This window comes from Lutra lutra, chromosome 7 (genome assembly GCF_902655055.1).
Source record: "Lutra lutra chromosome 7, mLutLut1.2, whole genome shotgun sequence".
Taxonomy (NCBI): domain Eukaryota; kingdom Metazoa; phylum Chordata; class Mammalia; order Carnivora; family Mustelidae; genus Lutra; species Lutra lutra.
The window spans coordinates 85546255-85571141 of NC_062284.1; the positions used below are offsets into that span (position 1 = coordinate 85546255).

A 24887-nucleotide genomic window follows, 5' to 3' on the forward strand; every position below is an offset into this window, starting at 1 on the left:
AGAGGTTGGAGGCACATTAATTTAGATAGCTTGGTTGAAGACTACTCAGAGAAGGTGACATTTGCTTGTCTGAAACATCTTTTATTTGCTTTTGTACAAAACATTGTCCAGATTCAGCTCCACACTTCCCATTGAGCTCTTCAGCGGATTGTCCTGTATGAACAACATTAAAAACTTCCCCTGGCTTCCCCTTGAGCAAAGCAAATGGGGAGCCCAGCAAGAGGCCAGAAGGAGGAAGGGGAGAAATCGGGTATCTATTTCCCTAAACCTCTTGCCTCTTCCCCCTAGTAGTCATCCCAGCCTGATGAAGATCATTGCTTGTGTCAAGGCAACTTTCTCTTCTTGAACCTTTCTTGATTCAACTAATAGCTCTGTCTCATCATCCCCACCTCTAGCTCTAGCAGTGTAACAGCTTCATCCCTTGTAGTTTACCTAACCCCAAGCACACCTTTATAAGTAGTCTTTGCAAATACACAGTCTTTAAATTATTGTAGTGTGCCATCTCTTTCCTTTTGAGACCTACCCATATCCTTTCTGCTAAGCCAGTTTGCCCATCTTCCTGCTGCTGTGAAAGTTTGCTGCTAATGGCTTACAACTGCGCACTTCAGAAAATTGCCTTTGGGCTCAGGGAGCCTTCTTACTCAGAAAAGCCCCAGAAGTTCAGCTCTCCCACCCTGGGGGCAGCCTGCCGCCCTTGACTGACTGATGTAAAGGGGCAGGATACAAAAGTCTAAACTCAGCCTTGGTGACTAGAAAAAAACAACAAAAGGTGATGAGTCATTTTACCAGATACTGGGCAGTAATATGAATGTGTATTATTTAAAACCTTGAGGTACTTGCCAGGGTAGACAAATAGAATAACACAGAATAACTAAAATCAAACCACGGTGCATTTGGGAGTTTTATATATGAGAGAGGTGATAAAATCAGTAGGAAAAGTTTGAACTATTTAAGAAATAATTCTGAGAATATTAGCTATGATATAGTACAAGATAAATTTAGATTTCCATATCATGTCATTCACAAAAATACATTTCAGATAGATTAAAATTCTAAATTCCAAAAGCGAAGCTATAAAACCTTTAATCAAAAAATGGGAGAATTTCTTTATGCTATTAGTATTATTAAATTAGTATTATTAAATAATAATAATATATTATTACTAAATATATTATTATAAAATTATTAAATTATGCTATTAGTATTTTTAAATGCAAAAAGCAAAAAGGAATATCTTGATACACTTTCCTACATTAAAACAGAAAACTTCTGTGTGATAAAAGGTGACAAAAATGAGAATACAAGTCATAGAGAAAACAGCTACAATTCATATTACCAGTGAAATATCTGTCCAGAATATATAAAATGCTATGAGAAATTGAAAAATCTCAAAAAGAAATATTGTCAAAAGATATAATAATAAATTCGTAGAGGAAAATAGATGTCCAGTAAATATATGCAAAGATGTCCAACTTCCTTTGTAATTAGGAAATGTGAATTAAAACAAAGGTACATTTTATATTTTAAAATTTATTAATTTTGATAATATTAACTGTTAGTGATGACATGGAGAAATATGAACTCTAACGCACAGCTGGAGGGAGAGAAAATGGATCTAATCACTTTGGAAAGGCAATTTGGAAGTAGCAAGTAAAATCGACAGTGTGTGTACTGTAACTCAATGATTCTATTTCTGGGGCTTGCTTATCCAGGAGAAACTCGTGGTCAAGGAAGCATGTACAAAGATGTTTATTTCTGAATTATTTGTTTATTTTACAAGGCTAAGAAGACCTAACTTTCTGACAATAGGGCAATGGAAAAATACATGGTAGTTTGGCACAGTGAAGTTGGGTTATGGACATTGGGGAGGGTGCTATGGTGAGTGCTGTGAAATATGTAAGCATGACGATTCACAGACCTGTACCTCTAGGGCAAATAATACATTATATGGTAATAAAAATAATCAAAAAAGGATGAAAATGAATGAACTAGATTTGAATGTGAGATTTCAATGTGAAAAAGTCTTAAAAACATAATATTGTAGGTTAAAAAAAGGTTGAGTATAGATATAGTACAAACATTTAGGACGTTTACTCAAAGGAAGAACAAAATGTGTATGAGTTTGTTAACACTTATTTTAGGCAGGGGTTATTTCTGGATAGAAGGTGGGATCATACTTGTATTTGCAGTGGTTTTGGGGTTTTTTTGGACAATAAAGATAATCTAAAGAGAACAGTTAAATAAAAGCAAAATATTAATAGAGATTTAATCTCAGTAACAAGTATATCAATATCTCATACATTTCCTATAATTTTTTATTTGGCATAAATATAATAAAACAATGTGCAAAAAAGCACATTAAAAATATATAGAAAAAATTAAAATGAACAATGAAAATCATACATCTTTAAACAATACCTAAATTATTTGTGTTAACATGGCTCTAAAACACCAGTTAAAAATTTGTTAATGAGGAAGATACTTGGTGTAAAGAATTAATAAATACAGGTTTGATCTTTAAAAAAGTCAGAGCCTTTTGCCTCATGTAAGATATCCACATGTTGCTTTCATACTACAGAACTCCCCACGGGAGAAGTTTTCAATTCCAGAAACCAAAACATTAAAACAAAAACATTATTTCAAAAGGTAAGAGAACACTGAAAACAATATTTTGTAATTAATGTTTTTGCTTTAATGTTCTGGTTTCTGGGATTTAAAAAGCTTCTCCATTAAACTATACATAAAAAGGGTGCCTGGGTGGCTCAGTGGGTTAGGCCTCTGCTTTCGGCTCAGGTCATGATCTCAGGGTCCTGGGATACAGCCCTGCATCGGGCTCTTTGCTCAGCAGGGAGCCTGCTTCTCCCTGTCCCCCTCTCCCTGCCTCTTTGCCTACTTGTGATCTCTCTCTCTGTCAAATAAATAAATAAAATCTTAAAAAAAAACTATACATAAAAAGTAATTTAAATTATATCATCTAGCATTCTAGCTAATAATTTATTATCAGTTAACTACTATAAATGTAATATTTGTTAAACATTAATAGATGATAAATAATTATAAAATAATAATTTGAAATAACATGCATTAAAGAATTTAAAATGTATTATCTGGCATTTTTAGCTATTTATGTAGGTATTTTACGATATCTAGTCTGCTAGAAACAGAAGCTGGAGGTGGTATATATGCAGATACTTGAATGTGATAAAGAAGCAATCTATGCAAAAATTAGTTCCAGAGAGAAAACAAAGTTCTGGGACAGGGATAGTTTATAGAGTGTTCAAGAATTATCAGTGCAGGGGTGCCTGGGTGACTAGTTCATTAAGCATCAGACTCTTGATCTCATCTCAGGTCTTGATCTCAGGGTGGTGAGTTCAAGCCCCATGTTGGGCTCCACACCCTCTAGAGCCTACTTAAGAAAAAAAAAAAGAACTGTCAGTATAGCAAGTGTAACTAGCATGATGTAGCAAGGGGAGAGAATAATTGGAGACAATGTCAGAGATGAAATAAGCCCAAAATAGATCCTGTTGGAGTTGTGTAGGGCATATTAAGGATCTTGGATTATTCAGATTTTGGTGGGAAACCATAAAATAGTTTGATTAGAGGAATGATGTGATATGATTACGTTTTTCAGGGTTACTCTGTTTGTTCTATGGAATATAGTTAGTAAGGGGGTCATCTGGCTTTTGTAGTAGTCCAGGTGGGAAATGATGATGACTGTATGGATTATCATCTCTGTTCCTAAAACCAACAAGAGCACTGAATACTCTGGCACATGGGTATTATTAGCATGTCTTTTATTACCAGCATCATTCCTCCCCTTATTTCTTCAGCTGCTTTGAGGCAGGGCACTTGGAAGAAGAATTCATTAATGGGATTTTTTAATGCCATAATTTTACTTCTGCAAACTCTGCTTCCATTAATTATTTTCAACACGGTATGTTTTAGTAAATTCCACAGTTAGTCTTCTTGGTTAAGGTAATTTCTCGTCTAGTTCCACAAATTACCTGGAATATTTTATTGAATTAAATAGAGTATCCGGGTGGAAAGGCTGTTTATGGGCAGGGCATCATTTATTGCACATAAGTACCATTATTCATCATTATGCTCATTATAGTACAAAGGCTTTATCTGCTTTTGACATCTTGCCCTTTAAAGCAACCCAATTTTGGCTGCATGTGGAGGTTTAAGACGAAGTACAGCCCATTTTTCTAATGATGGTGCTATAGAAGCTAATGGCAGCATAAACCACTCTAGACAACGAAGAACAACTTGAGTACTACTTTTAAATACTTTTAGAGGAAAATCTGAAAATCTATCAAGAAGGAAAAATGGAAGTTTACTTTATAATCAAAGAGCTTTTAATTCTTGTTATTACCATCATGGATAGGGAAAAAAGGAAACACACCTTAATATGAATCGAATTTATGCGCATGTGCCTGCATGGGTAATACTCTCTACAGAGACCTTGGATTAGGAGAGAGCATGCATTATGAGGAATCAGAAGTTGAGTTCAAGTATGAGTCAAGTTCTGATTTGGCAATTTGGTGAGTGACCTTAGGCAAATCAGCTTGTTTCTTAGGCTGCTTGCTCTAATATTCCACAGTTGTATAATCTCTCTTTGTATGAAGAAGGGGTGATCAATACCCATTTGACAGGTGTCTCATTTGTGGATAACTACTTGACAACTGTGATATTTGCCATTGTAAGTATGATTCCCCAGAGGCATTGACCTCAAAATTTTCTGTCTGCTGCTCATGATGTATCATAGGCTTAACAATATTTTTCCACGATGAAGATAGTGCTGATAATGAAGTTGGAAGTCCATAAATTTGAATGTTGTATTTTTAATCTCTTTTATTACAAATCCTTCTAAGAATGTCTTAAGAAATACCACTACAAGGAACATAACCACCCCTTATACTCACGGTCTTTTTTTTTTTTTTTTTTGGTGATATATTGGTGGTATATTTTATTAGTGATCTATTTCCTATGGAATATAGTCTCCCTAAAGAAAGTACAGGGTGGGGAGGCCTGGGTGGCTCAGTTGGTTAAGCGGCTGCCTTCGGCTCAGGTCATGATCCCGGCGTCCTGGGATCGAGTCCCACATTGGGCTCCTTGCTCAGCAGGGAGCCTGCTTCTCCCTCTGCCTCTGTCTGCCCGTGCTCACTCTCTCTCTCTCTCTGACAAATAAATAAAAAATCTTAAAAAAAAGAAAAAAAAAAGAAAGTATAGGGTAAAAATGAACTATTAGGTATTTAGCTTCTTAACTTAGGTACTGCTTTAAATATTCTATTTGTGTTTTAGAAATTTTCTATTTGTGCTTTAAGTTTCTGAGATCACTTATCTAGGAGTGATAAGGGGCAAGAGTAAGAAAATGTGAGTACTGGAAGGTGTGGGTAAAGGAGAGGGTAATAGTAGGTTTCAGAGTTTAGGTCAGGGTGGTTGGAAGAAAAATAAAAGTGGAAGTATGAGGGCGGAAGAGAGGGGAGGATTTATTCTATTTACCCAAAAACTGTGTTGGTAATACAGACCTTTTATCAAGTCATTCATTCATTAATTTGTTGAATAGTTGTTAAATAATGTTGTGCTAGGTGTGTGGGAATAAAATACAAATAAGATATCATCAAATAGTGAGAAGAGATCATAGTTCACAGAAGAGATGCAAAACAGTTCTTTGGGCGTCTGGAGAGATAAGAAAGTGCTTTGTTATTCTTGAGCAGGCCAGGTGAAGAAAGCATTTCAAGAAGAGGGGAATTTGCCATGACAAATGCTGCAGATTGGTCTAGCAACATGAGCATTTATGATTGTCCATTGGATTGTTGACCTTTACGAGAGTAGTTTTAGTGAAGTTATGGGGACAAAAGCCAATCTGGAATAGGTTCAAGAGAGAGTAGGAAGTTTTTGTAGCCATCATGTCAATGGCCATGGATTTGAGATCAATAAATTCCAGCCCCAGTTCTCGGACAAAGGTAGTTTCCTGTAGAATCACTTTGGAGACTGGAAAGCCCTTCACCCACCTCCCTTCTGGTAACCCATCCTCTCACCACCTCCCTTTTGGTAACCATTAGTATGGTGGAAGAGTCTGTTTCTTGATTTCTCTTTCTCTCTCTCTCTCTTTTTTTCTCTTTGCTCATTTGTTTTGTTTCTTAAATTCTACATATGAGTGAAATCATATGTGGTATTTGCCTTTCTCTGACTGGCTTATTACCCTTAGCATTATGCTCTGTATCTCCATGTCAGTATAAATGGCAAGACTTCATTCTTTTTTACAACTGAATAATATTCCACTATATATATACACACACCAAATCTTCTTTATCCACTTACCAATCAGTGGACACTTGAGCTTCTTCCGTAATTTGGCTGTAGTGAATAATGCTGCTGTAAACATATGAGAGCTTGTATTGCTTTGAATTAGTGTTTTTGTATTCTTTGGGTAAATTCCCAATAGTGAAACTGCTGGATCATAGGGTAGTTCTATTTTTAACTTTGTGAGGAACCTCCATACTGTTTTCCACAGTGGCTGCACCAGTTTGCATTCCCTCCAACAGTGCACAAGGGTTCCTTTTTCTCCACATCCTCACCAACACCTGTTGTTACTTGTGTTCTTGATTGTAGCCATTCTGATAGGTCTGAAGTAATATCTCATTATAGTTTTGATTACATTTCCCTGATGATGCATGATATTGAATATCTTTTCCTGTGTCTCTTGGCCACGTGGATGTCTTCTTTGGAGAAACATCTGTTCATGTTTTCTGCCCATTTTTAATTGGATTTTTAATTGGACTTTTGTTTATTGTTTCCTTTGCTGTGCAGAAGCTTTTTACGTTGATGAAGTCCCAATAGTTTATTTTTGTCTTCGTTTTCCTTGTTTCAGGAGACTTATCTAGAAAAAAGTTGCTACGGCTGATGTCTGAGTAGTTACTGCCTTTGTTCTCTTCTAGGATTTTTCTGGTTTTAGGTCTCACATTTAGGTCTTTAATCCATTTTGAGTTTATTTTTGTTTATGGTATAAGAAAGTGGTCCAGTTTCATTCCTTTGGATGTAGCTGTCTAGTTTTCCCAACACCATTTGTTGAAGAGACCGTCTTTTTCCCATTGGATATTCTTTTCTGCTTTGTTGAAGGTTAATTGTGGGTTCATTTCTGGGTTTTCTCTTCTGCTCTATTGATCTATGTGTCTGTTTTTGTGCCAGTACTATACTGTTTTAATTACTACAGCTATGTAATACAATATGAAATATTATATAACGTAAATATTATATTACGTAAAACTGTGATGCCTCCAGCTTTGCTTTGCTTTTCAAAGATTGCTTCTTTTGTGGTTCCATACAGATTTTAGGATTGTTTGTTCTAGCTCTGTGAAAAATGCTGTTGGTATTTTGATAGGGTTTGATTTAAATCTGTGGATTGCTTTTTAACAATTTTTGTATTTTAACAATATTTGTACTTTCAATCCATGAACATGGAATGTCTTTCCATTTCTTTGTGTCATCTTCAGTTTCTTTCATTAGTGTTATATAATTTTCAGAGTACAGGTCTTTCAGTCTCTTTGGTTAGGTTAATTCCTAGGTATTTTATTATTTTTCATGCAGTTGTAAGTTGGAGTGTTTTCTTAATTTCTTTCTCTGCTGTTTCATTATTGGTGTATAGAAATGCAACAGATTTCTGTATTGATTTTATATGCTACAACTTTATCGAATTCATTTATCAGTTCTAGCACTTTTTTTTTAGAGTCTTTTGCATTTTCTGTAATAGTATCACGCCATCTGCAAATAGTGCGTCTTCCTTATTGATTTGGATTCCTTTTATTTCTTTTTGTTGTCTGTTTGCTGTGGCTAAGATTTCCAGTACTATGTTGAATAAAAGTGGTGAGCATGAATATTCTTGTCTTCTTCCTGATCTTGGGGGAAAGGCTCTTAGTTTTTTCCCCCATTAGAATGATGTTAGCTGTGGGTTTTTCATATATGGCATTTATTATGTAAAGGTATGTTCCCTCTAAATGTACTTTGTTGAGGGTTTTTATCATGAATGGATGTTGTACTTTGTCAAGTGCTTTTTCTTATTAAAATGATCCATGGTTCTTATCTTTTATTGATGTGAGGTATGATGTTAATTGATTTGTGAACCACCCTTGCAACTGGGATAAATCCCACTTGATCGTGGTGTGTTCTTTTTAACATATTTTTGGATTCAGTTTCCTAGTATTTTGTTAAGGATTTTTGCATCTATATTCATCAGAGATATTGGCCTGTAGTCCTCTTATTTTGTGGTGTCTTTATCTGGTTTTGGTCTCATGGTGATGCTGGCCCCATAGAATGAATTTGGAAGATTTCTTTCCTCTTCTATTTTTTGGAATAGTTTGAGAAGAATAGGTATTAATTCTTCTTCAAATTTGGGAGAGTTTGCTTGGAAAGCCATCTGGTCCTGGACTTTTGTCTATTAGAAGTTAATTTTGATTACTGACTCAATTTCTTTGTTGGTAACCAGTGTTCAAGTTTTCTATTTCTTCCTGTTTCAGTTTTGGGAAGTTATATGTTTCCAGGAATTTATCTATGTCTTCTAGGTTGTCCAATTTGTTGGCATATAAGTTTTCATATATTCTCTTATAATTGTTTGTATTTCTATGGTGTTGATTGTTAAGTCTCTCTCGTTTGTGATTTTGGGTTCTTTCTCTTTTTTTCTTGATGAATCTGGCTAGAAGTTTATCAATTTTAATGATTTTTTTCAAGGAGCCATTTCCTGATTTCACTGATCTTTTCTATTGTTTTTTAACTTACTATATCATTTATTTCTGTTCTAATCTTTATTATTTTCCTCCTTCTTCTGGTTTTGGGTTTTGTTTGTTGTTTTTTTTTTTCTTGCTCCTTTAGGTGAAAGGTTAAGTCATTTGAGATTATTCTTGCTTCTTGAGGTAGGCCTGTATTGCTATAAACTTACCTTTTGGAACTGCTTTTGCTGCATCCCAGAGATTTTACACTGTTATGTTTTTATTTTCATTTGTTTCCATGTACTTTTTTATTTCTTCTTTTATTTCCTCTTTGACCCATTGTTTAGTAGCATGTTATTTAACCTCAATGTATTTGTGATCTTTCCAGATTTTTTCTTGTGGTTGAGTTCTAGTTTCATAGCATTGTGGTCAGAAAGAAGCATGGTATGACTTTGATCTTCTTTAATTTGCTGAGGTTTTTTTAATGGCTTAATATGAGATCTGTTCTGGAGAATGTTTCATGTACACTTGAAAGAATGTGTATTCTTCTTTTTTAGGGTAGAATGTTCTGAATCTGTTAGATCTGTATCTGTTAGATCCATCTGGTCCAATGTGTCTTTCAAAGCCATTGTTCCTTGTTGATTTTTATGTTAGGTTATCTGTCCATTGAGGTAAATGGGGTGTTAAAATCTCCTACTGTTATTGTATTATTATTGACTAGTTCTTTTATGTTTGTTAATAGTTGCTTTATGTATTTGGGTGATCCTATGTTGAGTGCATAAATATAAATATTTATAATTGTTATTTTTTCTTGCTGGATGTCTCCTTTATTATTATATAGTGTCCTTTGTCTCTTGTTACGTCATTGTTTTAAAGTCTAGTGTGTCTAGTATGACTATTGCTATTCCAGCTTTTTTTTGACATGTGCATGCATGATAGATGTATCTCTGTCTCCTCACTTTGAATCTGCAGGTGTATTTAGGTCTAAAATGAGTCTCTTGTAGGCAGCATGTAGATGGGTCTTGTTTTTTATCCATTCTGTCACTCTGTGTCTTTTGCTTGGAGCATCTAGTCCACTTAACATTCACAGTAATTATTGATAGATATGTTTTTATTGCCATTTTATTGTTGTTTCTGGAGATTTTCCCAGATCCTCTCTTATCTTTCTCTTTTTCATGGTTTGATGGTTTTCTTTAGTGGTATATTTGGATTTCTTTCTCTTTATTCTTTGCATATTTAGTAGTGGTTTTTGATTTGTGGTTACCATTAGTTTTTTTTTTTTTTTAAGGTTTTTTTATTTATTTGACCTGGAGAGAGAGCACAAGTAGGCAGAGCAGGTAGAGTGAGAGGGAGAAGCAGGCTTCCCGCTGAGCAGGGAGCCTGATGTGGGACTCAATTGCCAGACCCTGGGATCATGACCTGACCTGAAGGCAGCCGCTCAACCAACTGAGCCACCCAGGCGCCCTACCATTAGGTTTGTATATAACAGTATATAGCAGTATATATTAAGTTGATGGTCATTTAAGTTTGAACCTGTTCTTTACTCTTCTCCTTCCTACATTTTAGGTATATGGTGTCATATTTTACATCCTTTTATTTTGTGAGTTCCTTGACTGATTTTCTTTACAGAAATATTCATTTTTACTGCTTTTTTGTTACCTACCTTCATACTGTCACTTTTGGACTTTCCTTTCCATGTAAGGTGTCCTCTTTAATATTTCTTGCAGGGCTGATTTAGCAATTATAAAGTCCTTTAGTTTTTGTCTGGGAAACTCTTTATCGCTCCTTCTATTCTAAATGATAATTTTGCTGGATAGAGTATTCTTGGCTACAGATTTGTTGTTGTTGTTCACTGCTTTGAATGTATCATGCCACTTTCTTCTGACTTGAAAAGTTTCTGCTGAAAAATCCCCTGAAAGCCTTATGGGGTTTTCCTTATATATTATTGTCTTCTTTTGTCTTGTTGCTCTAACATTTTTTTCTTTATCACTGTATTTTACCATTTTAATTACAATATGTCTTGGTGTGGATCTGCTTTTGTTGATTTTGTTGGAGGTTATCCGTGCCTCCTGGATCTGGATATCTGTTTCCTTCCCCATATTAAGGAAGTTTTCTGCTATTATTTCTTCAAATAAACTTTCTTCCCCCTTTTCTTTTCTTTTTTTTTAAAGATTTTATTTATTCATTTGACAGACAGAGATTACAAGTAGGCAGAGAGGCAGGCAGAGAGAGAGGAGGAAGCAGGCTCCCTGTTGAGCAGAGAGCCCGATGCGGGGCTCGATCCCAGGACTGTGGGATCATGACCTGAGCTGAAGGCAGAGGCTTTAACCCACTGAACCACCCAGGTGCCCCTCTTCCCCCTTTTCTTTCTCTTCTTCTGGGGCTCCTATAATATGAATGTTATTACATTTGATGAGGTCACTGAGTTCCCTAAGTTTGTTCTCATTTTGCATAATTATTTTTTCTTTCTTTTGTATAGCTTGATTACTTTTCATTACTGTGTTTTCTAGGTCATTCCTTTGGAAGGTCTCCTTCTTCCAGCATGCTGTTCATTGCATCAGTTCATATTTGATTGGTTCTTGTGTACCCCTGTGTTAAAGGTCTCACTGATGTCTTCCACTGTTCTCTCAAGTCTAGTGAATATCCTTATGATCTTTGCTTTAAATACAACATCAGGTGTGTTATTTATATCTGTTTCACTTAGCTCTCCAGCTGTGGCCTTCTCCTGTTCTTTCATTTGGGACAGATTTCTCTGTATTCTCATTTTGTCTAAGTCTTTGTGCCTGTTTTTCTGCATTAGGAAAGTCAGCGGTATCTCCTGTTATTTTTTTAAAAAATACTTGTTTATTTTAGAGAGAGAGAGTGTGTGTGCATGAGTGGGAGGGGCAAAGGGAGAGGGAGAAAGATCCTTAAGTGGACTTTGCTCTGAGCTTGGAGCCTGACGGGGGGCTCAGGCTCACAAACCTGAGATCATGACCTGAGCCAAAACCAAGAGTTGGAGCTTAACTCACTGAGCCACCCAGGCACCCCATCACCTGTTTTTGAGGCTAATGGCCTTACGAATATGAGGTCCTATAGAGCCCTGCTGTGTAGTGTCTCCTCTTCCCCAGGGCCTGGCAGTTCCAGGAATGTCTCTAGTATGTGCCGCATGTGCTCTCCTTTGTGTTCTGGCTACCTTATCTTTCACGCTGGTTATTTGCAGAATCTCTCCTTGCTTGTTGTGGGCAGTGTTTGGTTCTTGGTCTGAATGTGGTGTGTTTTAACTAGCCATGCTCTGGTCTCCTTTTGAAATGAGACCTGTTGCCATGCTTGGGAACTGAGGCTCTGCAAAACTCCTGGGAAGGGAGACACAGTGTTGTTAGGGATTTGGGCTTGTCTTCTTGGGGAGGGGCCTACCATGTTGGGACTGAGGCAAACGTGACTGGGAACTGAGAGGTTCCACTGGAGCATGGGAGTTTGTGGTTCAGTGTAGGCAAGTTAGGTAGTAAGTGTAGGTAGCCCTGTGCTTATGCTGATGGTGCAGGGAGGGAAAGGGTGAGAAAATGGGGCCTGCTGGTTCCTTTGTTCACGGAGGGGTCTCTCCAGGAATGCTGCCTCTCTGGCACACACTTCAAGATGAGCAAGTAAGCTCCCCACTTTGTCCCTTAGATGTTCTCCAGATCACTATTTCCATGTATGTCCATGGGCTCTTTGCCCTACCTTCTCTCCAAAAGGATCCCCAGTATTTCCGGGCTCTTCTTAAGCCAAGCCTGCTGACTTTTAGAACTCCAGGTTTTAAGTCCTGCTGTTTGCAAGAACTCATGAAATTTGACCCCTCTAGCTTTCCTAGTCAATTACTATGGGGATTCGTTTCCGCCTATGTGTTCTAGTCTATGTTTTGCCCTTATCCATCACTGAAGTTTCCTTTCTACCACAGTGGCACTATCCATTTCTCTATCAAATTGTGTCTCAATGTTTCCTGTCTTCTTCAGTATGGCCTCTTTTCTGCCTTTAGTTGTGGAAGTTATTCTGCCAGTCTTAAGGTCAATTTCTGGGATATCTAGGATGATTTGATAGTTACCTAGTTGTATTTGTGGGACAAGGTGAGACTAGGGTCCTCCTACTCTGCTGTTGTCTTCCTTAAATAAAAATTTATGAAATGTTTCCTTGAGCAAAATTTTGAAATGCTTTATGCAGAAATGTATCAAAAGGATGTTTGGCATCAGAATGAAGAGGTTTTTAATGGCAAAAGAACCATTAGAAAAACAGATTTAGAGATCTAATAGATGAAAAATTAGAAACCTTTTTTTTTAATGAAAGAAGAGAATTGGGCTGTGATTAAGGGATTGTATGTGACAGTAAATTGTGCTACAATATCTGCTTACCCACAAGGAGCTTGATGTCTAGTTCTGCTCTATTATGAAATATTACCTAATACTTGGTACTTCTTCCCAAATGACTTTTAAGTATTTGACAGGATAGTTAGGGTAAGGCTTTATATTTTAAGACTTCCAGAATTATTATTAAAGATTTTTCCTTTAGATCTGTTTAGTACCTAAGAGGGTGTTATATTTTGTTTTTTTAATCCACAGATGAGTATTTTACTTCCAGGGCTCATCTGCCCTGACCAAATACATAGGGAGACTCATGATATAAAGTAAGAATGTCATAATAATGTTTCCATTAGTAAGTGGATGCTTTATATCTTCTGTAAAATGGTAACTTTATATCATAATGCTGGGAATATTTTTTAAATTAGCATTTGTTACAAACAGATTTTATTGTTACAAAGACAGATATGATTAAAAATAGCCACTCACTTTTCCTTCTCTTAAATATATATGCTAGTTTATTTCTTTCTTTTAAAAAAACTAAACACAAAGTATGAAGTGGAAAATATTCTGGCTTTTGACAAATATGACTTCTTTCTTTTTTTTTCTTCTTTTTAATTTTATTTCAATTCATTTAATTAACATATAGTATATTATTAATTTCAGAGATAGAGTTAAGTGATTCATTGATTGTATGTAACACCCAGTGCTCATTACATCACATGCCCATCGCCCATTTATCTCCATCTACCCCCTCCTCCAGCAATTCTCAGTTTGTTTCCTATGATAGATATGACTTGAATATTCAGATTATGTCTGAATGCAAAACATTTTTCTAACAGAAGGATAATTTCCTTGTTTGTATCCAGTAGTATTTATAAAACAAAATATATAAATTCAATAATTTATCTAGTCTACCTCTTCCTAAAATAGAAAGCCAATTTATTTGCTGTTTGACAGAGAGAGAGAAACAGGAGGAGAGAGAGGAAATGGAGAGAAGAGGAGGAATGGAGTCAGATAGAATAGACATGTTCATCATGTTTAATGTTAGGAGTTGTGATACATTACAGAAATGGTCACAGGTTCTTCCCATTCCTGTACATATGCCTCTTTGCAATGTTATCTTTCAGGTCCTCCAACAAAAGTTGGAATCTATTCTACCTTAAAGTTTTGTTGTCCACATAACTTTATTTGGCCAGTTGGACTCTGGCAATTTAATTTGCCTTCAGCAAATTAAACTTAATTTAAACATTAAGTTTACCCTCCTGCTACAGTTCAAGGGTGTTTGCACTCTTGTTATACTTGAAGCTCTTAGATCACCCATTTGCTGAAGGATGATAGACTGTGTTGAGGAGACCCAAGATGCCTCAGCCAATAATCCATCAGGATCTGGCCAACAGCCCAATAACCACCAGTTAGTTGTGTTACTGAGGCCATCCTTGAAAATCCAGCTAGGAGCTTACCTGCCATTTGATGAAAGAAGGAGAGATACATTGACGAAAGTGTTAAGCAATTAGAAATATATACTATTTATACCTTTTTTGCTAACTGTTCTTCCTCAGAGGCCTGTAGGCAGAGGCATGGTGCCTAACTGGAATGGCCTGATTGTGAGCCCCACTTCCATAAGGCTGGTAGCAACCATGTGGTTCAACCAAATGGCACAGAAGATCTGAAAACACAAGGCTCAGCAAGCCAAGGCATGCCACATTGCTCTGATCATAACCGATCCAGACTTTGGTGAGGTTCCAAACTGCAAACTGGCAGGGGCTTTAATTTATAAGAGTTAAGTGTGGCTAGCACCCACAAGAAGGTGGCATAGACCATTGGAAACCGAATAATTCTCATTGCTCACACGGGGTTGGTACATGTTCAAATTCTGACTGACTCAGATAGCTCTTTGGAGAATCCTAAACACTAAACATTAATTAATTAATTTAAACATTAAGTTATGTTAATTCTAGACAATCTCTTCTAGAAAATAGAAGAGGAAGGAATACTTTCTAACTCATTTTATGAGCCTAGCATTAACTTAATACCAAAACCAGACAAAGACCTTATAAGGAAACAAAACTACAAACCAATAACTTTCATGAACTTAGAGACAAGCATTTTCAATAGACATGATGACGTACAGATCAAATTCTAAGGAATTACAAAAAAGCTACTAGAGCTAATGATTGTCTTTAGCAAAGTACAGAATACGAAGTCATTCTATAAAAATTGCATGTGTGTAAATATATATATAGGCATATGTAATACATACATATATATGTGTGCATATGTGTGTGCATGCACACACACCCAGCAGTTTTTTAATTAAAATTTTTAAATTTTTATTTTATAAAAATATTTTATAATCTTTTATTTCATATTTTATTATATTATTATATATAGTATTATATTATAAATATTATAATATTTTATTAAATGTTTTATTTTATAAAAAATCATAAAATACTATTTAATTTTATTTAATAAAAATTTATTAAACTTTTAATTAAAACTTATTAATAATTTTATTTAAAAATAAAATTTTAAAAAATATCATTTACAGGGGCACCTGGGTGGCTCAGTGCGTTAAGCCTCTGCCTTCAGCTCAGGTCATGATCTCAGGGTCCTGGGATCAAGACCCACATTGGGCTCTCTGCTCAGCAGGAAGCCTGGTTCTCCCTCTCTCTCTCTGCCTGCCTCTCTGCCTACTTGTGATCTCTCTCTGTCAAATAAATAAATAAAATCTTTAAAAAATATATCATTTACAAGAGCATCAAACAATATGAAAGACTTGGAAATAAATTTAACAAAATATGTGAAAGATCTGTACACAGAAAAGACACAGAGATTAAGAAGACCTAAATAAATAAAGATACCATTTTCTTCTTTTGGAAAAATCAGCAGATTTAAGATGTCAGTCTTTCTCAAACAGATTTATATTTCCAGTGCAATTTTAATGAAAATTCCAGCAGTTTTTTTCTTTGCAAATTGGTAGACTGATTCTACCATTATATGGAAATGTAAAGGATCTAGAATAGCTAAAGGATTTTGAAAATTAAGATCAAAGTTGAAGGACTTAGAATATCTGATTTCAAGACCTTCTTGATGAATCACTGAATTCTACTCCAGAAACAAATATTGCACTGTATGTTAACTAAAATTTAAATTAAAAAGAAAGAAAAAGACTTTCTTGAAGCTACTACTGGTAATCAAGACAAAGAGGAATTTGTATAAAGATAGAATATAGATTAAGGACAGGGTAGAGAGTTAGAAATTGGTCTGTTGCTGTTTGACAGAGGTGGCAAGTTAATTCAATTTGGTATAGGTCAGTTTTTCCAGTGAATGGGGCTGGAAACAGAATATACAGGTGGAGAAAAAAATAGATCTTGACCTTTAACTCACTCCATATACAGAATTAACTAAAAATGGAGCTAAGCATTAGATCTGAAACAATAGACCTTCTAGAACAAAACATGGAAGAATGTCTTCATGTTTTGGGATAACCAAAGATTCCTTAAATTACAAAATATATATAAGAAAAAGAAATTGATAATTTGGTCTTCAATAAATTTTCAAAACTTTTTACCAACACTGTTAAGGAAAAGAAAAGACAAACCACAGAGTGTCAGGCTATTTGCTGTGCATGTAACTGACAGAGGTCTTTTATTCAAAATGTATAAAAACTGTATAACTCACTAAAAGATAAGCAATGCAATAAAAATTAGGCAAAATTTTAGACAGTTTTAGATATGTGGATCACCAACAAACACATGAAAAGATGTTCAGAACCATTAGTTCTTAAGAGTATGCAAATTAAAATCACAATGAGCTATAACCACACACCTACTGGAATGGCTAAAATTTAAAAGACTGGCATGAGCAAGTCTTGGCGCAAATATGAAACTCTCATATGTTGGTCTTGGGAATGTAAAACTGTATAACCATTGTGAAAAATAGTTTGTTGGTTTAATATAGACATTCTCTTACTTTACAACCCAGCAAATGAATTTATAGGTATTTGCCCAAAAGGAATGAGTATATGTTCAGATAAAGACGTGTACATGAATGATCATAGCGTTATTATAACAGCCAAAACCTGGAAATAGCCCAGAACAAATTAAATGTGGAATATTAATGTATTATAATACTATGGAACAATTTAAAAAATCAAACTAGTGATACATGAAACAACATAGAATCATATTCCCTATATTATATATGGAATCATGGTCCCTAGTTCAGAATATACACACAAATCAAGTCTATGTGGATCTTTTAAAAAAATTAATAGAACATTAGAAAAACATTAGAGTAGTTTTTCATATTTTAGATTAGTTTCTTACATTTTACAGAAAAATTGAACAGATAGTGTAGTGAATTCTCATATACTTCCTCTTCTCTGTTCACAGCTTCTTTTAGTTTTAACAATTGGATAACCAGTATGGATACATTATTTTAAACTGAAGTCCACAGTTTACGTTACGTTACATTTTGATGTTTTACAGTTCTCTGGGTTTTGTGCATAATGTCGTATATCTATCATTACAATATCATACAGACTAGTTTCACTGCCCTAAACTACCCCATGCTTTACCTGTTCAGCTCTTCCATCCCACTCCATGAACCTATAGCAACCAGTGATTTTTAAATTTTTATTTATTTTTTAAAGTTTAATATAATTAACAGTGTTATGTTCATTTCAGGTATAAAATATAGTGATTCAGCAATTCCGCATATTATTCGGTGTTCATCACAATATGTGTACTCTTAATCCCCTTCATGTATTTCATGCCTTCCTCTCTCCACCTCTCCTCTGACAACCACTAGCTTGTTCTCCATATAAAAGAGTCTTGTGGGGGTTTTTTTGGTCTGTTTTTTCTTTGTTCATTTGTTCTTTTCCTTAATTTCCACATAATGAGTAAAATCATATGATATTTGTCTTTCTCTGACAGTATTTCATTTAGCATTATACATACCTCTAGATCCATCCATGTTGTTGCAAATGGCAAGATTTCACCTTTTTTGTGACTGAATAATATTCCATGGTGTGTGTGTGTGTGTGTGTGTGTGTGTGTGTGTGTGTGTACATACCACATCTTCTTTATCCATTCATCTACCAATAGACACTTGGGTTGCTTCCATATTTATTGTGAGTAATGCTACAATAAACTTAGAAGTGTGTATATCTTTTTGAATCAGTGTTTTCATTTTCTTTGAATAAATACCCACTAGTGGAATTACTGGATCATATGGTAATTCTAGTTGTAATTTTTTTTTAAGATTTTATTTATTTATTTATTTGACACAGAGAGAGAGATCACAAGCAGGCAGAGAGAGAGGGGGAAGCAGGCTCCCCTTTGAGCAGAGAGCCCAATGCGAGCCTCGATCTCAGGACCCTGAGATCATGACCTGAGCCCAAGGCAGAGGCTCAACCCACTAAGCTACTCAGGCGCCCTCTAGTTGTAATTTTTTGAGGAACCTCCATACTATTCTCCACAGCGACTGTACCAGTTTGCATTCCCACCAGCAGTACCTGAGGGTTCCCTCTTCTCCACATCCTCACCAACACTTTTTATTTCTCATGTTTTTTGTTTCAGCCATTCTGAGAGGTATGAGGTGGTATCTCATTGTGGTTTTGATTTGCATTTCCCAGATTATGAGTGATGGTGAACATCTTTTTTATGTGTCTGTTGATTATCTGTATGTCTTTGGAAAAAGGTCTGTCCATATTTCTGTCCATTTTTAAGTTGGATTATTTGAATTTTTGGTACTGAATTATATGAGTTCTTTCTATATTTTGGATATTAACTCCCTATCAGATATATCATATGTAGATATCTTCTCCATTCTGGGGGTTGTCTTTTTCTTTTGTTGATGGTTTCCTTTACTGTGCAAAAGCTTTTTATTTTGATGTAGTCTCAATAGTTTAATCTTGCTGTTGTTTTGCGAAAGGAGACATATCTCGAAAAATGCTTCTATGACTGATGTCAAAAAGATTACTGTCTATGTTTTCCTCTACAGATTTTATGGTTTAAGGTCTCATATTTAGGTCCTTAATCCATCTTAGGTTTATTTTTGTGTATAGTTTATGAAGGTGGTCCAGTTTCATTCTTTTGCATGTAGCTGACAGTTTTTCCAATACCATTTGTTGAAAAGACTCTCTTTCCCATTATACTATTTCCTCCTTTGTCATAGAATAACTGACCATATATTGTGGGTTTATTTCTGGGCTCTCTATTCTCTTCTATTGATTTATGTGTCTCTTTTTGTGCCAGTACATATTGTGCTTTTTAAAAAATTTTTTTCTTTGAATTCAATTTAATTCACATATACTGTATTATTAGTTTCAGAGGTAGAATTAGTACTATGTTGTTTTGATTACTACAGTTTTGTAGTATGTCTTGAAATCTGGGATTGTGATACTGTCAGGTTTTTTTTTTTCAAGATTGCTTTGCTATCTGGGGTCTTTTGTGGTTCTATACAAGAGATTGTTCTAGTTCTGTGAAAAGTGTTGTTCGTGTTTCGATAGGGATTGCATTAAATATATAGATTGCTTTGTGTAGTATAGATATAACTATATTGGTTTTTCCAATTCATGAGCATGGAATGTCTTTCCATTTGTTTGTCATCTTCAATTTCTTTCATCAGTGTTTTTATAGTTTTCAGAGTTCAGACTTTCACCTCCTTGGTTAAGTTTATTTTTAGTTTTTTTATTCTTTATGTTGCAATTGTACATGGGGTTGTTTTCATAGGCTACTATATGCTTAGGCTATTATATAGAAACCTATTGGTAACCACAAATCAAAAATCTATAATAGATATGAAAAAAGTAAAGAGAAAGAAATCCAGTCACATCACTAAAGAAAGCCATCAAACTATAAAAGAAGAGAAGCAGAAAGGAACAAAGAAGAACTACAAAATCAACTGTAAAACAAGTTAACAATATGTTGCTATAACAAGTTAACAATAACTTGTTATTGACAAGTTAATGTCCATAACTTATTGACATTATTGACCAAAATGTCAATAAGTACATACCTGTCAATAATTACTTTGTATGTAAATGGACTAAACACTCTAATCAAAAGACATAGTGTGATTGGATAAAAAAGCAAGACCCAACTATATGGTGCTTAGAAGAGACGCATTTTAGACCTAAAGACACCTGCAGATTACATCTATCATGTTAAATGGAAGCAAAAAGAAGACTGGGGTAGCAATACTTATATAAAACAAAATAGACTTAAAGACTGTAACAGGAGACAGAGGACACTATATAATCATAAACAGAACAGTCCAACAAGAAGATATAACAATTGTAAAAATTTATGCACCCAACATGGGAGCACCCAAATATATAAAGCAACTATTGGCAAGCAAAAAGGAAGAAATTGATAGTGATGAAATAATAGTTGGGGACTTTAACACCCCATTTCCATCAGTGGATATCATCCAGACTGAATATCAATAAGGAAACTGGTTTTTGTTTTTGTTTTTTTTTTAGGAAACTGGTTTGAATAACTCATTGGATCAGATGAACCTAATGGATATATTCAGAACATGCTGTCAAAAAACAGAATACACATGTAACATTCTCTAGAATAGATCACATGTTAGGTTACAAGTCTCAACCAATTAAAAAAGATTGAAATCATATCACACATCTTTTCTGACCACAGCACTATAAGAAGTCAATCACAAGAAAAAACCTGGAAAGACCACAAATACATGGAGGTTAAATTACATGCTACTGAACAATGAATAGATCAAGAAATCAAAGAGGAAATAAAAAAATACATGGAGACAAATGAAAATGAAAATACAAAAGTCCAAAATCTTTGGGAGGAAGCAGAAGCTACTCTATGATGGAAGATCAAGGGCAATACAGACCTACCTCAAGAAGCAAGAAGAATCTCAGGGTGCTTGGGTAACTCAGTTGTTAAGTGTCTGCCTTCGGCTCAGGTCATGATTCCAGGGTCCTGGGATGGAGCCCCTCATGGGGGCGGTGGTCCCTGCTCAGCGGGGAGCCTCTTTTCCCTCTCACACTTCCCCTGCTTGTGTTCCCTCTCTCGCTGTCTCTCTCTGTCAAATAAATGAATAAAACCTTAAAAAAAAAAAAAAGCAAGAAGAATCTCAAATAAACAACCTAACCATTATACCTAAAAGAGCTAGAAAAGGAAGAACCAATGAAATCCAAAGCCAGTAGAAGGAAGGAGATAATAAAGATTAAAGCAGAAATAAATGAAGTAAATTTTTTAAAACCACAGTAGAACAGATGAATGAAATCAGGAGCAGTTTCTTTGAATAGATCAACAAAATAGATAAACCTTTAGCCAGATTCAGAAAAAAAGGAGGGGGGGGACTCAAGTAAAATCAGAAATGGAGGAGAAATAACCAATACCACAGATATACAAAGGATTATGAGATAATGTTATGAAAAATTATATTCCAACAAATTGGACAACCTAGAAGAAATAGATAAATTCCTAGAAGCATATACCTCCCAAAACTGAAACAGGAAGAAATAGAAAATTTGAATATACCTATTATCAGCAATGAAATTGAATCAGTAATCAAAAAACTTAAAGAGAAGTCCAGGACCAGATGGCCTCACAGGAAGATGCTACGAAATATTAAGAATTAATACCTATTCTTCTCAACTATTCCAAAAAATAGAAGAGGAAGGAAATCTTCCAAATTCATTCTATGAGGCCAATATCACCCTGATTTAAAAAAACAAACAAACATGACGACTCTATAAAAAAAGAAAACTACAGGCCATACCTCTGATGAACATAGATGCAGAAATTCTCAACAAATTAGCAAACCAAATCCAACAATATATTAAAAAAAATTCACCATGATCAAGTAAGGTTTATTCCTGGGATGCAGTGGTGGTTCAATATTAAAAAAAATTAATCAATGTGATACATCAATTGGAAAGGAAGAAATAAAACTACCACTGATCCTTTTATGGCCTCTGTAGTTTTACCTTTTCTAGGATGCTCTATAGTTGGAATGATATATAGTATGTAACCTTTTAAAAAAGGACTGGCTTTTTTACTTAGCAATATGTACTTAAATTTCTTTCTTTTTTATAACTTGATAATTCATTGCTTTTTAGTGTTGAATAACCTTCCATTGTCTGGATGTACCATAGTTGATTATCCATGTATCTGTTGAGGGACATCTTGGTTGCTTCCAGTTTGGGGCAATTACGAATAAAACTATGGTAAATGTTTTTGTGGACTTAAGTTCTTAACTCATTAGAGTAAATACCTAGGAGCCCATTAGTATTTGAATGGTAAATCTAATCTTTAGCTTTATAAAAACCTGTCAAACTATCTTCCAAAGTGGCTGGCTGAATGAATGGTTTTGCATTCCTACCAGTAATGATGAGAGCTCCTTTTTTTTAAAAGATTCTATTTGTTTGTTTGACAGAAAAGGACAGCCAGAGACAACACAAGCTAGGGAAGTGGGAGAGGGAGAAGCAGGCTGAGCAGGGAGTCTGATGAGGGGCTCAATTTGAGGACCTTGGGATCATGACCTGCGCTGAAGGCAGCTGATTAAGGACTGAGCCACCCAGGTGCCCCCAGAGCTCCTCTTTTTACATCCTTACCAACATTTGGTCTTGTCAGTGTTTTGGATTTTGGCCGTTGTAATTGGTGAATGATGATAACTTATTGTTGTTTTAATTTGTAAGTCCTTAATGACATGACATTGAATATCTTTTCATATGCTTACTTGCCATATTTATATCTTTTTTTGTGAAGTGTCTGTTAGTCCATTTTTTTAACTGGGTTGTTTGTTTTCTTATTGTTGACTTCTAAGAGTTCTTAGTATATTTTGGGTACAAATCCTTTATCAGATATATGTTTTTTTAAATCTTTTTTTTTTTAAGATTTTATTTATTTATTTGTTAGAGAGAGAGCATGAGCACAGGCAGACAGAGTGGTAGGCAGAGGCAGAGGGAGAAGCAGGCTCCCCGCTGAGCAAGGAGCCCGATGTGGGACTCGATCCCAGGACGCTGGGATCGTGCCCTGAGCCGAAGGCAGCTGCTTAACCAACTGAGCCACCCAGGCGTCCCCAGATATATGTTTTTTAAAGATATTCTTTGAGTTTGTGGCCTGTCTTTTCATTCTCTTAACCGTGTCTCTCTGCAGAAAATTCTAATTTTAATTAAGTCCAACTTACCAGTTTTTTCTTTCACGAATTATTCTTTTTTTTTTTTTAATTTTTAAAGATTTTATTTATTTATTTGAGAGAGAGACAGTGAGAGAGAGCATGAGCTAGGAGAAGGTCAGAGGGAGAAGCAGACTCCCCATGGAGCTGGGAGCCTGATGTGGGACTCGATCCCGGGATTCCGGGATCATGACCTGAGCCGAAGGCAGTCGTCCAACCAACTGAGCCACCCAGGCGTCCCTCACGAATTATTCTTTTGGGATTTTATCTTAAAGCTCATTGTCAAGCCCAAGGCCACCTAGATTTTCTCCTATGTTATCTTCTAGAAGTTTTATGGTTTTGCATTTTACAGTAAGGTCTGTGATTCACTTTCAGTTAACTTTTGTGAAAGGTATATATGGTCTGTATGAAAGTTAAAGAGAATCTAGATTTTATTTATTTATTTATTATTATGTTAGTCACCATACAGTACATCATTAGTTTTTGATGTATTCATTCATTCATTCATTTATGCTTCTGGACATCCAGTTGGTCCAGAACCATTTGTTGAAAAGATTCTCCTTTCTCCGTTGGGTTGCTTTTGCTCCTGTAATTTTCCTTTCTTGTAATGTCTTTATCTGGTTTTGGTATTAGGGTACTGCTGGCCTAGTAGAATGAGTTAAAAGATATTCCCTCTGGTTCCATTTTCTGGAAGAGACAGTAAAGAATTACTATCATTTCTTTCTTAAATGTTTGGAAGAATTCCAGTGAAACCATCTGGGCCAAATGTTTTCTGTTTCGGAAGGCTATAAATTGTTGATTCAATTTCTCTAATAGATATAGGCCTATTCAAATGATCTATTACTTCTTGTATGAGTTTTGATAGATTATACCTTTCAAGGAATTAGTCCATTTTACCCAAGTAATCAAATCTGTAGTCATAGTGTTGTTCATAAGTTACTTGTTATCCTTTCGATAGCCATGAGAGCAGTAGTGCTATCTCATCTTTCATTTGTGATATAAGTAACTGGTGTCTTTTCTCTTTTTCTTTCAGTTAGCCTGAATGAAGATTTATCAATTTTGTTGATCTTTCCATAGAAGCTACTTTGGTTTTTTTTTTTTATGTTTTCTATTATTTCTGTACTTTCAATTGCATTGATTTCTACTCTGATATTTAGTAGTTCTTTTCTGCTGCCTGTTTTAGGGTTATATGGCTTTCTTTCTCTAGTTTTCTAAGATAGAAGCTTAGATAACCGATTTTAGAATTTCTGCTCTAATATTGCATTCAATGCTATAAATTTCCTTTTAAGCTCTGCTCTGACTGCATTCGACATATTTTATATAAATATATTTTCATTTAGTTAAAATATATTTTGAAAGATTTTATTTATTTGAGAGAGAGAGAGGCATGCAGGCATGAACAGGGGAGGGGCAAAGGGAGAATCAGACTTCCCACTGAGCAGGGAGCCCAATGTGGGGCTCCATCCCAGGACCCTGGGATCATGACATGAGCGGAAGACAGATGTTTAACTGACTGAGTCTCCCAGATACCCCTAGTTAAAAATATTTTTTAAAAGTTCTTGAGGGGGAATCCTGGGTGGCTCAGTGGGTTAAAGCCTCTGCCTTCGGCTCAGGTCATAATCCCAGGGTCCTGGGATCAGGCTCTCTGGTCAGCAGGGAGCCTGCTTCCTCCTCTCTCTCTGCCTGCCTCTCTGCC

General features: G+C 35.4%; 1 long non-coding RNA gene across 1 annotated transcript in view; it reads left to right on the forward strand.

Moving 5' to 3' along the window:
- The window catches only part of LOC125104205 (uncharacterized), a 160626-nt gene that overhangs the window by 5271 nt on the left and 130468 nt on the right, over window positions 1-24887 (forward strand). The gene's annotated exons all lie outside the window — the stretch shown is intronic.